Here is a 15,581-nt window from a genome sequence, read left to right on the forward strand (position 1 = left end):
GGACATTGCACTTGCAGTGCACAACTGCAGATTTTTCTATCCCATTCAAGCTATGAGGAGATTTATTCCTAGGCATGTTTACTAAATAATTTTTTAGTAGAGGAAAATAATTTTGCTCACTGCTGAGCCTGAATAAACAGCAAAAAAAATGCAGTAACTTCTGTCTTGCCGACATCATATTCTTACAATTATCCTTCAGCAGAGCCTGTGTTCCATGACAGATTGTGTTCTATTTTAATTGAGGTTTATATTCCATTGAGTTTATTGATAGTATTAGTTTCTAGTGCTATAATTATATCTAGTCTCAGTTTCTCTCATTGACTCAAAAAGATACCGAATATTAGCTGGTTATATCTTAATGCCCCGTCCCACTTAGGAAACCTGAACGGAAACCTCTGGAGACCTTGCGCCCCACCCAAGGTTTCCGTGAGGCTCCCGGAGGTTTTGGTCACTCTCCCTAATAGTCGAAAGTGGTTTCCGCATAGTCAAGGGTTCTTCTATGTTCCTGAGATTATTTCAACAAAACCAAAACCGGCCTCGACTAAAAATAGGTTGCATTTGGTTGAAGCCAGAGGAGTGGGGTTGCTATTTACTTACAGGCAGTCGAAGGCAATCTCCTTCACTGACCGGCCATTTTGATCGGCTCATTGGAGAAGATCTGCCGGAAGGTAAAATGCCCACTAACTTTATTGAACTTCTTAAAACTGTCTCCACTCCTTCTACACCCCCCCCCCCTTCTCTCCGCTCCTCCCCCCTTCTCTCCCCTTCTCTCTCCCCTTCTCTCTCCCCTTCTCTCTCCCCTTCTCTCCTCTTCTCTCTCCCCTTTTCTCTCTCTCCTTCTCTCTGTCCTTCTCTCCCCTTCTTTCCCCTTCTCCCCCTCCCTCCCACGCTCTCTAAAGGACTTACCGTGCTCTGTGGCAGCCTTCCTCTTCATCGCACAGACAGCGCTCCTCCGTTGTCCCTGGCCCCACCTTCGCAATGTGTTTGTGTGTGTGTGTGTGTGTGTGTGTGTGTGTGTGTGTGTGTGTATGTGTGCAGTCGGTAGCAAAGATCCTGTTGGATCTTTGGTCAGTTGATGCAGCTCACGCTTCGGTCGAGGCTTTCCAGGCGAGTGACCAAAACCCCTGGCGACTCATGGAAACCTTGGGTGGGGCACAAGGTCTTCAGAGGTTTCCGTTCAGGTTTCCTAAGTGGGACAGGGGCATAACTAACCAAATGCTCAATACAACATCAATATAAATATAGTTCAATACAATTCAATACAACTCAATACAAAAAGAACTTTGATCATTTCTCCACTACCACTCAGAAAGGCACAGGGACTAGAACCTTCTGCCCACACCATTGTGGCGAGATATCCACAGAGACCAGTTGGTCATGTGCTATAATTCTTGAAGTAATATCAATCTAAAAGTGCATAAGCTATACTAGTTACATTTTATGGAGACGGTTACAATGGAACCTTCCACCTTCCCCCTGATCCATCCAAATTGTTTGAGACCAAGCAATATTCAAAGTACAGATATATTTAGGTTATACATAATGATCTTTGGTTGTCTTCAATAGTGTTCTGCCATGCCTGCTGCACATAATACATAATACTGTGCATTACATAATTTTATCCATTATACTACATTTATTTATCTTTACTTTTCTTTAGACTATATAGTTTAGAGATACAGCATGAAAACAGGCCCTTTGGCCCACCAGGTCCACGCCGATCAGCGATCCCCATATACTAGCACTATCCTACACACTTGGGACAATTTACAATTTTACCAAAGCCAATTAACCTACAAATCTGTACGTCATTGGAGCGTAGGATGAAACAGGAGCACCTGGAGAAAGCCCACACGGTCACATGGAGAGCGTCCAAACCTCCGTACAGACAGCACCCGTTGTCAGGTTCAAACCAGGGTCTCTGATGTTGTAACACAGCAACTTTAGCACCACGCCACTGTGCACCCCATATCTATAATATGGGATATGATTGCACATTGCAACAAAAACTGAGTGATTCGTTTTGAATACACCTACGTTCAGAATGCATTCGAATGTCAAATGTTAGAAATTCGGACTGGAGATTGTCTGAACTCTTAACAATTTTAGCTCCTATACACAACACACATTGCTTTGTTTAATAAAATGAAGTTCATAATGAGGCTTGTCTATTGTAGATTACCACCATCATAAGTAATCTTATAGAGTTATTACAGTGAAGGAGGTTGAATGTCCCTGTGAGTCCCATCCCCCTACTCTATCTCTATGTCCCTAAAGATTTATTTTCACCAATGTTTATCCCATTCCTCTCAGAAACATTGCTTATCAATCACTGTTCCCCTATCCCTGAAAACAGAAATTTCCAGGCTCTTACTCACTGTGTGAAAATGACTCTTCTTCACATCTTGAATCTAAATAGTTGTTTCCCCATCACCTAATGGAAACAGATTGCCTTTGTTTATCTTATCTAAACATACTCTAACTTTGAACCACTCTTACTAATCTCTCCACAAGCTCCTTAGCTTGAAAAAATACAAAAAAACCTAGCTGACCCATTGTGGCTAAAATCCCATATCCTTGGGATTCAGGTTAAATCCTCTCCACATTGTCTGAAGCACCTTCACATCAGAACCAAGCAGAATAGCTGGTGATGACCTAGCATGAGATTTATTAGAGTCCAGTATGCGTTCTTATGATGGAAATACATCCAACGCACGATAATATAATACCACAGACATTTTCCATTGTACAACAATAAAACAACTAATATATATGTAAGATACCAATTAATATGGATGGAGGAACTGCAGATGCTGGTTTAAACCAAAGATAGACACAAAAAGCTGGAGTAACTCAGCAGGACAGGCAGCATCTCTGAAGAGAAGGAATGGGTGACATTTCAGGACCATTCTTTAGTCTGATACCAATTAATGTTCCAATTCAATGCTGATCATTGTTAACAAGGACAAGGATCATGGAACCAAATGTGCATGTAGACAACAATGCCGTTGGACATTAAACTTCAACACAAAACAGAAGATCATCAGTAAATATCAGTATTTATATTAATAGTCTAGATCATAAAGCTCCGAACACAAATTTTCACTTTTATGATGACGACACAGTGATATATTGCTCTGCGTCTACCCCAAATCAGGCTCTCTGTCAGCTCCAAACTGCTTTTTAACACTGTGCAACGTAACCTGTGTGATTTAACACTTGTTTTAAATGCTGACAAGACAAAGCTCATGCTGTTCACTAAAGCTAAATCAAAGCCCTCGGACCTCCCTCCTATCACCACTTTGCAGGGCTCTGTGGTTGAATCTGTGTCTCAATATAAATATCTGGGAATTATAATTGACGATTCTCTCTCTTTTAAACCTCATATCCAGCAACTTGTGAAAAAACTAAAGATAAAATTAGGTTTTTACTTTAGAAACAAATCTTGTTTTTCTTTTGAAGCCAAAAAAAGACTTGTTGCTGCAACGTTTATGTCTGTGTTGGACTATGGTGATGTTTTATATATGAATGCATCTTCAAAATGCCTACAGTCTTTGGACACGGTCTACCACGGAGCACTGAGATTTGTTACTAATTTTAAAACCCGCACGCACCACTGCTCTTTGTATGCTCAAGTTGGATGGTTTGCCCTGTCCACCCGCAGACTCCATCATTGGCATATCCTTATTTATAAGACTATCCTCGGTGTTCTTCCTTCATACCTGCAGAAGTATGTAATTAGAAAAAGCACAGGAACTTATCAGCTCCGCTCTGAGGACTTGTTCTTACTAACTGTACCTAAAGTCCGTACTGAACTGGGGGAAAGGGCATTTAGTTATGCTGCTCCCTTCGCATGGAACCAGCTGCAGAATAAACTAAAACTTAAGGAGCTGGTTTCTATAAACAGATTCAAATCCCTTCTTAATGATGTTGAAGCGGGCTCTTCTGTCTGTACATGCTTTGTTTGATGATGTTCTCACTGTGACTCTATTTATATGTTCTCTGTTGTTTTTAAATTATTGTCTGTAACTGTGGAACTGTGCTGCTGCCTGTCTTGGCCAGGACTTTCTTGTAAAAGAGATTTTTAATCTCAATGAGACTTCTCCTGGTTAAATAAAGGTTAAATAAAATAAAATAAAATAAAATAGGAGCAGGATATGCAACCAGATCCCTTGAGTCAGCCTTGCTGACCTGAAACATTGACTGTCCTTTTCCCTCCATGGACTTTTTTCAATCTGTTGAAAATCCTTCCAGCAGATTTCCTCATATTTCGCTTGAGCAGCTTACAACCAAGTGTTATGAATATGATTTCTCTAACTTCAAGTAACGCTCCATCTCTCTCCCACCCTAGTTGTCATATTAGTTTGACAGTCATCCTGGTGAGTTCCTCTGTAGTTCATTATCACCTGTCCCACAGCCAAAAATGATGCATTGTAGGCTCTACATTTCTTTGATTATTGTTCCTGTTTGCAAATTTCCCATTCATTTGTCCTAAGTACTGCCTATATCTCTCATTCCCCTTTCCCCTGACACTCAGCTTGAATAAGAGTCGCGACCCAAAGATATGACCTACTACTTTTCTCCAGAGATGCTGCCTGCCTAGCTGAGTTACTCCAGCAATTTGTGTCTCTCCTCCAGTAGATTTTTTGGTGCTCCAGATTCCAGCATCTGCAGTCTCTTGTGCCTCTTCTATAATAAGTTTCAACCTGGCTTGTATCCACTGAAGCTTAAAATAGTGAGAGGACAGTTAATTTAAACAAATATGATTGTGAAGGGTTTTGATAAGGTGGATGTGGAAGGAAGATTTCCTCTTGTGTAGGAATTTAGAATTAGGGATTACTATTTAATAACAAATCAACCAGTGAAGAAATAGAAAAAAATATTTTCTTTCACCGGATCATGAAGTTACAAAATTATTTCTCAAAGGATAATGGCAGCAGAGTTTTGTGATATTTTTAGGAAAGAGAGAGATAAATGCACAAGTGGATGAAAATTTACTATCAGTAGGGAGGAACCCAGAGTTAAGGTTACACTCAGATCAGCCACGTAGATCAGCAGTGGACAGTGAAGAATTAGATTAGATTAAATTAGATTCCTTTATTGTCATTCAGACCTTTCGGTCTGAACGAAATGTTGTTGCCTGCAGTCATACATATAATAATAAATAACAAAACACACAATACACACAAATTAACATCCACCACAGTGAGTTCACCAGGCACCTTCTCACTGTGATGGAGGCAAAAGTCTTAAAGTCTCTGTCTCTTCCCTCCTTGTTCTCCCTCTGCGCTGAGGCGATCAAGGCCTCCGATGTTGTGACCCCGCCGGATGATGGTAGGTCCCGCGGCTCAACCGAGCTCCGCGAACAGGCCGGTTCAAACTCCGCGGCCCGGGGTGGTTGAAGCTGCTGAAGCTGCCGCCCTCCAGTCCAGCGGACGAAGCTCCGGAAAAACAAGTCACCAACCTGTGACCTGCGAGCTCCCAATGATGTCATCCACTGGGCCTGCGGCCAAGCCCCAAATTCAGGTCGCCGCCGCAGCCCCGAAGCCGGGCCACTGCCACCGGAACACCGGAACGCCGCCGCAGCCCGAAGTGGCCAGCCTCGCGTTGGTAAGTCCTGGCTGGCTCTGCCTCCGGAGCCTCGAGGTCGGTCGCAGTTGGAGGCCGCCAGCTCCGCCATTTGGCCTCAGCGCAGATGGAGGCAGAGGAGGGGGATACGACAAAAAGAATCACATTCCCCCGAAGGAAGAGACAAAAAAACATGTTTCACCCACCCCCCACACACATACACAACCTAATAAACTAAGGTTATGCAGCAGATAGTGAAGAAGGCTAGTTAAGATCACAATAGGTTCCAGATGTACTGTGGTCCAAGAAATGGCATGTGAAATTTAATTTTGACAAGTGCGAGCGGTTGAATTATGAAAAGTCAAACCAGAGCAGTAGGGCCCTGGAGAATGCTGTAAAACAGCGAGATGGTGCAGGTACACAGTTCCATGAAAGTAGCGACACAGACAGACTGGGTGGTGAAGAAAGCGTTTAGCATGCTTGTTTTCATCAGTCAGAGCATTGAGGACAAGCGTTTAGCATGCTTGTTTTCATCAGTCAGAGCATTGAGGACAAGACATGTAATGTCAAGCAACAATTGTACTAAGTTATTAGTAGGACCACAATTGGAGTACTATGTCTCCCACCTGCATGAAGGATGTCATTATACTGGATAGGATGCAGAAAAGATTCACAGGGAAGTTATTGGGACAGGAGGGCCTGACAGGAGGATAGGCTGGGCTGTTTTCACTGGAGCATAGGGGGTTAAAGGGTCACCTTTCTTAAATTATGAGGGTCATAGATAAGGTGGATGGTCACAGTCTTTCCCTCAAGGTAGGGTAGTCTAAAATTAGAGGACAGAGATTTTGAGTCATAGGGAAAAGATTTAAAAGGGACTAGGGACAATTTTTTCACTGTGAGGGTGGTGGATATATGGAATGAGCTGCAAGAATAAGCTATAGAAGTGAGTAGAGTTACAATGTTTAAAATACATTTAGACAGGTACATGGATAGGAAAGGTTGGGAGGGATGGGCCAAATCCAAACAAATGGAATCAGCTCAGATCTCAGCTGAGGTGGATGAGATGGGCTGAAGGACTTATTTCTGTGCTGTATAACTTTATGACTGATATTGTCAGATGGTGAAACAGGCTCAATGGCTGCTGGTTTACTCCTGCATCTAATTTGTAGGTCTGCATGATCGCATACATGTGACATGATTTACCCCTTTGAGGCATAGAGTCATACAGCATGGAATCAGGCCGTTTGCTCCAACTTGCCCACACCCATCCAAAGTAATCCCACCTGCCTGTGTTTGACCCGATATCCCTCTAAACCTAACCTATCTGTGTACCTGTCCAAGTGTTTTTTTAAACATTGTGATAGTACCTGCTACAACAACCTCTACCAGCAGCTCATTCCATATCAGACCACACTTTGTGAAAGAATGTTGCCCTTCAGATTCCTACTAATTCTTTCATCCCTCAGGTCAAACCTTTGTCCTTTAGTTCTTCATTCCCTAAATCTAGGTTAAAGACTCTGTCCATTTACTGGGTAAATTATCTTATACACCTCTATAAGCTCACCCCTGCGCTCCAAGGAATAAAGTCCTAGCCTGCTCAACCTCTCCCCATATCTCAGGCCCTCAAGTCCTGGCAGCATCTTTGTAAATCGACTGCAATCATTTCAGTTTAACAACTTCTTTCTATAACAGGGTGAACAAAACTGAACACAATACTACTAATGTGGCCTCACCAATGTCTTGTACAACTGTAACATGATCTACCAACCTCCATACTCAGTACTCTGACTGACGAAGATCAGTGCCAAAAGCCTTCTTGCCCTATCTATCTGTGATGCCACTTTCAAGGAACTATGTATCTGCGTCCCTAAATGACCTCCGCTCTGTAACACTCTCCATAGGCCTGCAAAAATGCAACTCCTCACACTTCTCTGTATTAAACCCCATCTTCACAGCCATTCTTCAACTCATCAGCCCCACCGATCAAGATGCTGTTGCAATGTTTGACAACCATCTTCACTACCTGTTAATGCAAACATGCTAATCATGCCTTGTACATTCTGAAATTGTCACTATCATTAGAGCTCTACAAAAACTCTGTGCTCCTTCATTTCGGGTTTATTCCTCACCCTTGATTATAATTCTCTCACCACTGATATTCACCATCAGCCTAACATTTGAAATTCATCCTTAAAACTCTCTGCTTTTCAATCTCTCCTTCATCAAACTCATCCTTAAAATGTGGCTCTTATGAACAGCTCATTGCACTCTTAAAGCAGTTATCTCCCTTTTGCAATTCTTTATCAAATTTTGTTTAATGAATATGAGATAACTTGGCATTTTCTATGATATTAAATTCATTTCAAATAAGAAAATGGTTATTATTGCCACATCCAGTCACTAAATGAAGTTAGTGAGCAGCAGGAATAAATTGAAATATTTCAATAGACATGGACCTTTACTGCCAAAGACATCAGCAGAGAACCATTTAATGCCCGGCATGTGAAAATCCTTCATTTCTCATAATGAGGTTTTAATTTGAATAAATTTTACTTTAATATAACTCGTATAAAGTGCAGAATAATAAGGGTCATTATTAATCACCTCTCTGTGCTAATTTCTTGGCTCTGTTATAAACTCAGATACAACATGCATACATTATCCACCAATTGGTGTCGTTGTCCCTGATCCACCATCTGTGCAAATTAAAAATTTAGTTGCAATAAAGGAAGTCAAAGGTCAAAATTGGACCATATTTCTTCACATTCTCAGGCAGGAAATGGGACCAAAAATGACTAAGCTTGGATATCGTTGATTGCACTCTTAAAATGCCGGCTAATGGATTGATAATTTATTTAAATATCCATTGACTTGGTCTCTACAGTCTTCTGTGGCAAAGAATTCCACAGATTTCCCACCCTCTGACTAAAGAAATTCCTCCTCATCTCTGTCCTAAAGAACGTCCTTTAATTCTGAAGATATGACCTCTAGTTGTAGACTCTTCCACTAGTGGAAAGATCCTCTCCACATCCACTCTATCCAAACCTTTCACAATTCAGTATGTTTCAATGAGGTCCCCTTCATTCTTCTAAACTCCAGCGACTACAGGCCCAGTGCCATCAAGCACTCATCATATATTAATGTGCCATGCAAAGGCAACAGTTTTCCTTTGTTATACAGGACCCCAGTGAAGGAGATTGTTCTTTGCAACAATGTGGAAGTCACCAAAATTGACACCTGGCATTTTATTCTAGGATTTAAGTAAGCAAAAAAATGTTACGCTTTCATCTGCCCTAGTAACATTTCAATTGGCTACGATGATCGTCAAGGGTCATAATGAAAAATATTTAATTGAAAACATGTTTCTTCAAGTTCTGTCGAGGATTCTCCTGTCTGTTCATTTAAGGAGTAGAAGCAAGGAACTGCAGATGTTGGTTTATAAAAACAGACACAACGTTCAGGAATAACTCAACGAGTTAGGCACCAATTCTGGAGAATATTTATGTGATGTTTTGGGTCAGGAACGTGGGATGCCTGACCTGCTGAGTTACTCCAGCACCTTGTGTCTTTGCCTATTCAAATTAGTTCATCTGGAAAATTGATCAGCGATGAGTGGCCGACCTTGTAATCTTTCTTTCTTGAGCTGTTGATGCAAAATAATCAATATTGCATGATGTTGTCTCTGAGACAGATCTTCAGAATGAAGGTGCAATGACCAAGTGACCAGGCATCAGTCAGTTATAACCTAATTATAAGATGTATGGTGATGTGACTGGTTAATAAAATACTATAATCCCTGCAAAATAGCAACGGTAGTCCCATGCCTGAGTCATTTGAAACATCAGACTTGGTTTTATTCCCTGAGATAGAAGACTATTGACCTGTGTGCTGGAAGATGGAGGAGTTAAATCCCCCTCAGCAAGTGGACCTTAAGAAAAGCAAATTACAAAATGAGTGGAAACAGGGTAAGGACACTTTATTTTCTTCTCTATATCGTCAGGAATGCCTAATAAAGAGGCGAAAACAGAAGGGAAGATGGTGTTGTGTCTGATTGGCAACTGAGGTAGGTAAGTACCCAACTACCAGGCACCACAACAGCCCTATCTAACAACATTTGATACAATGGAAGAAGCTGAATTGATTGAATCCTTTATTTGTCATTCAGACCTTTCGGTCTGAACGAAATGCTGTTGCCTGCAGCCATACATGTAATAATAACAAAACACAATAAACACAAATTATCCATCCACCACAGTGAGTTCACCAAACACCTCCTCACTGTGATGGAGGCAAAAAGTCTTAGAGTTACTGTCTCTTCCCTCCTCTTCTCCCTCTGCGCCGAGGCGATACCCCACCGGGCGATGGTAAGTCAGTCCCGCGGCTCAACCGAGCTCCGCGAACGGGCCGGTTCAAGCTCCGCGGCCCGGGGGATGGTCGAAGCTGCCCGCAGCTGTTGTGTCCTCCATTGGCCCGCGGCCGAGCTCCGGATCCAGGTCGCCGCCGCCAGAACGCCGCCTCAGCCGCCGTCTCCGCTCCGCACCGGGCTGCCCACAAGGCAGCGTCTCAGCTCCGCACCAGGCTGCTCACACGGGAGCACCTTCCAGCCGGTAGCCGTGCCGGCCGCACAGGAGTGTCTCAGCTCTGCACCAGGCTGCTCACACGGGAGCACCTTCCAGCCGGTAGCCGTGCCGGCCGCACAGGAGTGTCTCAGCTCCGCACCGTCCGCCCTCACCGGAGCGCCGAGTCGTGCCGCTACCCGGACGTCGCCACAGCTCGAAGTCGGCCAGCCTCGCGTTGGTGAGTCCTGGCTGGCTCTACCTCCGGACCCTCGAGGTCGGTCGCAGGTTGGAGGCCGCCATTAGGCCTCAGCGCAGACGGGGGAAGAGAAGGGGGATACGACAAAAAGTCGCATTCCCCCGAAGGGAGAGACAGAAAGCTCTGTTTCACCCTCCCCCCACACACATAACACCACCTAATAACCAAAAAAATTACTAAACTAGACAAAAAAAACGAACATAAAAAGTAAAAACAGACAGACTGCAGGCGAGCCGCAGCTGTATCACAGCGCCGCCACTTCCGGAAACTCACAAACATTTGTGAATTACTGAAATCCTGCAGACAATGGGATGGTCCATGAATCCACATAACATTCCACCCTATCACAGACTTCTTCGGTTCTGCCTACATTTAGAAACTTGTTTTAATTCAAACCATTCTCAGGTGTGATGCAAGGTCATTTACTGAATAGCAGCTCACTTGCTGAGTATATCTAACATTCTCTGTTTATTCTTTGTGCATTGAAGATTAACACTGGCCTATTTCAGATGGTGAGCCTTCATATCTCACCAGAAATGTGGAGATTTGACGAAGGCCAGTCCCAGGTGAACCCTAAGCCTACTGGTACACATTCCCTGAATACTTTAATACCACACCTGGACACATCATGTTTTTGTAGAGAATATGCGGAAGAACACAAAAACAGATGAAAGTCCTTGGGATATTTCACCTGAGGCCAAGCCTCCTCTTGTAGCTATGTCTGCCCAGGGGGATGATTCTCAGGTATAGCTATTCCTTTGTATCTAAATCATGGTGCCCATCAGAGGGGGACGAGGATAAGCAGCAGACTACATATCCTGAAAAACCCAGTACAAAAGCATAATTTATATGTTAAACCTTTGTTCCCAAGATTTATTTCTTCAAAGATGGATTCAAGATGGATTTCCACTTTTTTTCTATTTTTAGCTTGCAGAGTTAATTTTTCTTTCATCCACAGAATATGCAAAAGTATTAATTCAACATTATCTTTGAATTAGTATAATTTCCAGGAATTATTTGAGCATTTACAAAGTAAAATAATAGTTTTCAAAATGTAATGTGCAAGAACAATATCTGCTTTTCAACTAACAGAGGCCAAGATCCCCTCTACACATCGAGAGATTGCAAAAATTACACTCAGGAGGGCGTTGTGTTAATATGGAGCAGGCTTTTAATCCATGTAAGAAATACGAATGTACAGGTGCCAAGGAAATGGATAAAAATGGTACAGGAAAATAATGGGATAAAAAGGAAATTTGATCAAACTAATTGCAAAAGAACTAGTGAATAAATAATTTGAATGACCCTGTTAAGTATTTGATGGAAAATAATAAGAAAAAGGAAACATATAGTCAAAATAACTTTATAAAAACTAGTGAATAAGTAATTCTACTGACTGTAGCATTTCTAATGATTATGTTATGTGATTAATGAAAAATTATGAGGAAAAGGGGAATATTTGGTCAAACAATCACATAACAACTAGTGAACAATAAATTCCACTGTTATTAATGATCTTGTACAATTTTTGCTTAGGTTTAATATAAAACAATAGCAAAACTAATCAATATACTTTTAAGTATCATGGAATAATGGGCAAGATTGAATTGATTTACAGCTCTTACCAATGATAATCGACTCTGCCCCTCTCTGAAACTTTTTTTTTTAGTATACCTGCGTACATGCAGCTAGAGGTGGTGGCATGCTGAATTATGTGAAAAGGGTCAGCTTATTCGACTCTTTGATCCCAAAAAATGTATTTATGTGATAAGGTTGCATTGGCTTCAGGGGAAGTGAACATCAGAAGCAGAGATCAATGCTTAAATTCTGCTATAATTCTGGATTACCCATTGATCCAGCCATTAAACTGTGCATTCTATGCAAAATGTCTGCCTACCCACAATAAACTCAACTCCAAATTCCTGGACCTAGGAGTCAGCACCCTCCTCTGCTTTTAGGCCCTCGTCTTTCTGATCCGTAGAACACACAGGGTGAGGATTGGCAACAATCCATTCTTGACAATAATTAACAACATTTATGCCTCGCAAGGATGCATTCTCAGCCCTTTACTATACTCCCTACCTACTCACGCCTGTGATGCCAAATTCTGCTCGAACTGCGCCACCATGCCATTTTGATTAAGGAATTTATTTCTGTTCAGAGCATAAAGAAGCAAGAAGGATGTGTTATCTCTGAAATAGATCCTGGGATGAATGGGATAATTTATGAGCCAAATGACTTGGCTGGATTGTAAGAGCATGGTAAATAGATATGGCCTGATAGCGTCTTCTATGCTATGGTGTCTTATGTTGTTTGTGAACATTTCTGTGAAGGTCTTTGGATGACATTAGATTATTGAAGGCTGTAAATAAATATAAATCATGGTCATTATAGAATTTAATTCCAAAACAACACTCAGGATTGCTAACCATTGAATTTCAATGTGACTATTATTAGAAATCATGATGCTTTGAACTGCTATGCTTAGATGATTTAATTGCTCGTAAGTGAAGCCTAAAGTTTAACAGAGTAGAAGGTGTCCCTCAATCTCTAGCTCTGAATGTGCAATGTAATGGGTACGTCAGCACATGGTCAATGTACTAGACAAAAAGCCAGAAGTCCTGACCACCAATATGAGGCCATGAGTTCAAATCCCACCTCAGCTGGTGGGGATTTAAATTTAGGTGATAAAATGAATCTGAAAGAAACAGCTTTCATAGAATAGTACAGCACACATTTCTTAGGCTCACAATATTGGTGCCAAACACAATGCGGAGATAAACTGCTCTCATTGCCTCCGGTTGATGCATAACTCTCCATTTCCAGCATATCCATATGCCTATCCAAAAGCCTCTTAAACACCACTATTGTGTTGTATCCGCACACTAATGTCAAGTGCTGTCTGTGTGGAGTTTGCACGTTTGCCCTGTGGCCACGTGGGTTTTCTTTGGGTGATCCGGTTTCCTCCCACATTCCAATGACGTGCAGGTTTGTAGGTTAATTGACTTGTGTAAATTGTCCCTCGTGTGTAAGATAAAACTAGTGTACAGGAGATTGTTGGCCGGCATGTACTCAGTGAGCCAAAGTGCCTGCTTCCACACTTAATCTCTAAACTAAACTAGTTTTATAGGGAAGGCAACATACATGATATTAATAATGTGAATAATATCTTACAAGACTAATGTTTTGCACATTATGCACATTAACTCAATGTCCCATCTGATGATAGTCAATGCAGATATTGTCCAATTAAATAGACAAAATGTAACCTCGGGTGGTTTGAGTTGGCATGAATTGAAATATTAGTTTAACGGAATCTCATCATCTGTCTCATTGGCAATTATTTGGTTCCGGGAGTTGGACTGCAGATAATTATCTCAGAGCAGGTGGTTGAAATTTCAATGGTCTTTTGAAAAAGATAATTGATTGCCATTATTTGTTGAGAGGTGCCCATAATCAGAGATGCACTGGGTGAGTGCTGATGAACTGGCATACCACTTGGTGCCAAAGTGCCAGACATTAAATCATTCTAATGCTCTTGGTGTGGTCCAACTATGTGCTCTTATGTGCCTTCAGATACACAACATCTTGGCTTCTGTGGTGCAGTGCTGGTACCTGACAGGAACTCCTGCTCCTCTTCAAACCTATGTGCAAAGTCCTGCCTTTTGTTGGTGCTCCCTCAGCAATGAATCACCCAAACCTTGGTGTGGAGAGGCTGCCTGCGAGGACTGCAGTTGAACAGGTTTGGGGCTTAGTGCTGAGACATGGGTTACAAAGTTGCACAGTGAGTATTGCTATGGCTGGGGACTAGCAGAATCTGTTCTCAGTGCAGCCAAACTGCTCAGATCTAAAAATCTCGGTGGAAGTGATGGATGCAGTAGCCTCCCCCTTACATGGCCTTTCCTGTAGTAATGCACTCAAAGGTGTAGGGGTGGCATGGTGGCGCAGTGGTAGAGTTGCTGCCTTACAGCGCTAGAGACCCGAGTTCGATCTTGACTACAGGTGCTGTCTGTACGGAGTTTGCACGTTCTCCCCGTGACCGTGTGGGTTTTCTCCGGGAGCTTTGGTTTCCTCCCATACTCCAAAGATGTATAAGTTGGTAGGTTAATTGGCTTTGGTAAAAATTGTAAATTGTCCCTAGTGTGTAGGAAAATGCTAGTGTGCGGGGATCACTGGTCAGCACAGACTCGGTGGGCCATCGTGCCTGTTTACTCACTGTATCTCTAAACTAGACTAAACTAAACTAAGCTAAACTAAACTTGTTGCTGTAGAGTATTCTCCAGGCATTTTGCACTTGTTTCCTGGTGATCCCAGGACTTCACTGTGGTGATGCTCAGCTGCAGCCACTGGAGCACAGATAGTGATCAGTGGCCAAGGGGGAACGAGTACTTGTTGGATAAGTTTGCATCCTCGGGCATCGTTACAGTTGAAATATGGTATTCAAGGTAGACTGCTTAGGACAAGTGAGTCCTAAGTGTACTCAGCATTGACCATGGGAAATAATTTGCATGCTCAACTCTGACGTATGGTGAGGGGTTGAGATCCCTTGTAATTCCTGAAGTGCTTGAGGCTCCAAAGGGCAGACTCAAAGCCAGCAATTAGTGATATGCCAGTAGCATGGCTATGCCAGGAAACCAGGCGATGTTCCCCGATCCATGTGTCCACTCTCTCATATGCTTTCTTGAGTGATAACAAGAGGAAATTCCTTCTCCTCGAGTACAGAACATGAATGACTTTGCTCATGGAGCCGAAAACTGTGGATACAGCAGAGAAACAGGCCATTCGGCCCAACTACTGGCGAGCACCCAGTTATCATATCCTATATTAATCATGTTTTGTTTTCCATATATTCTCATATAACTCTCATATATCCTTATCCATTCTGAGGGATGATATTTATGAATTTAGATAGGCAAGGGCTGATTAGGGATAGTCAGCACAGTGTTGTACGTGGGAGGTCATATCTCACAAAGCTGAATGAGTTTTTTGAAGACGTGACCAAAAAGGGCAGAGCTGTAGACATTGTATATAATAATATCAGCAAGGCATTTGACAAGGTTCCACATGTTAGGCTGCTCTGGAAGTTTAGATATTATGAGATCCAAGGAGAGATAGCTGCTTGGATAGAAAATTGGCTTCATGGAAGAAAGCAGAGCATGAAGGTAGTCAGTTGATTTTTGGACTGGAAGCCTGTGACT

This window comes from Amblyraja radiata, chromosome 6 (assembly GCF_010909765.2).
Source record: "Amblyraja radiata isolate CabotCenter1 chromosome 6, sAmbRad1.1.pri, whole genome shotgun sequence".
Lineage (NCBI taxonomy): Eukaryota > Metazoa > Chordata > Chondrichthyes > Rajiformes > Rajidae > Amblyraja > Amblyraja radiata.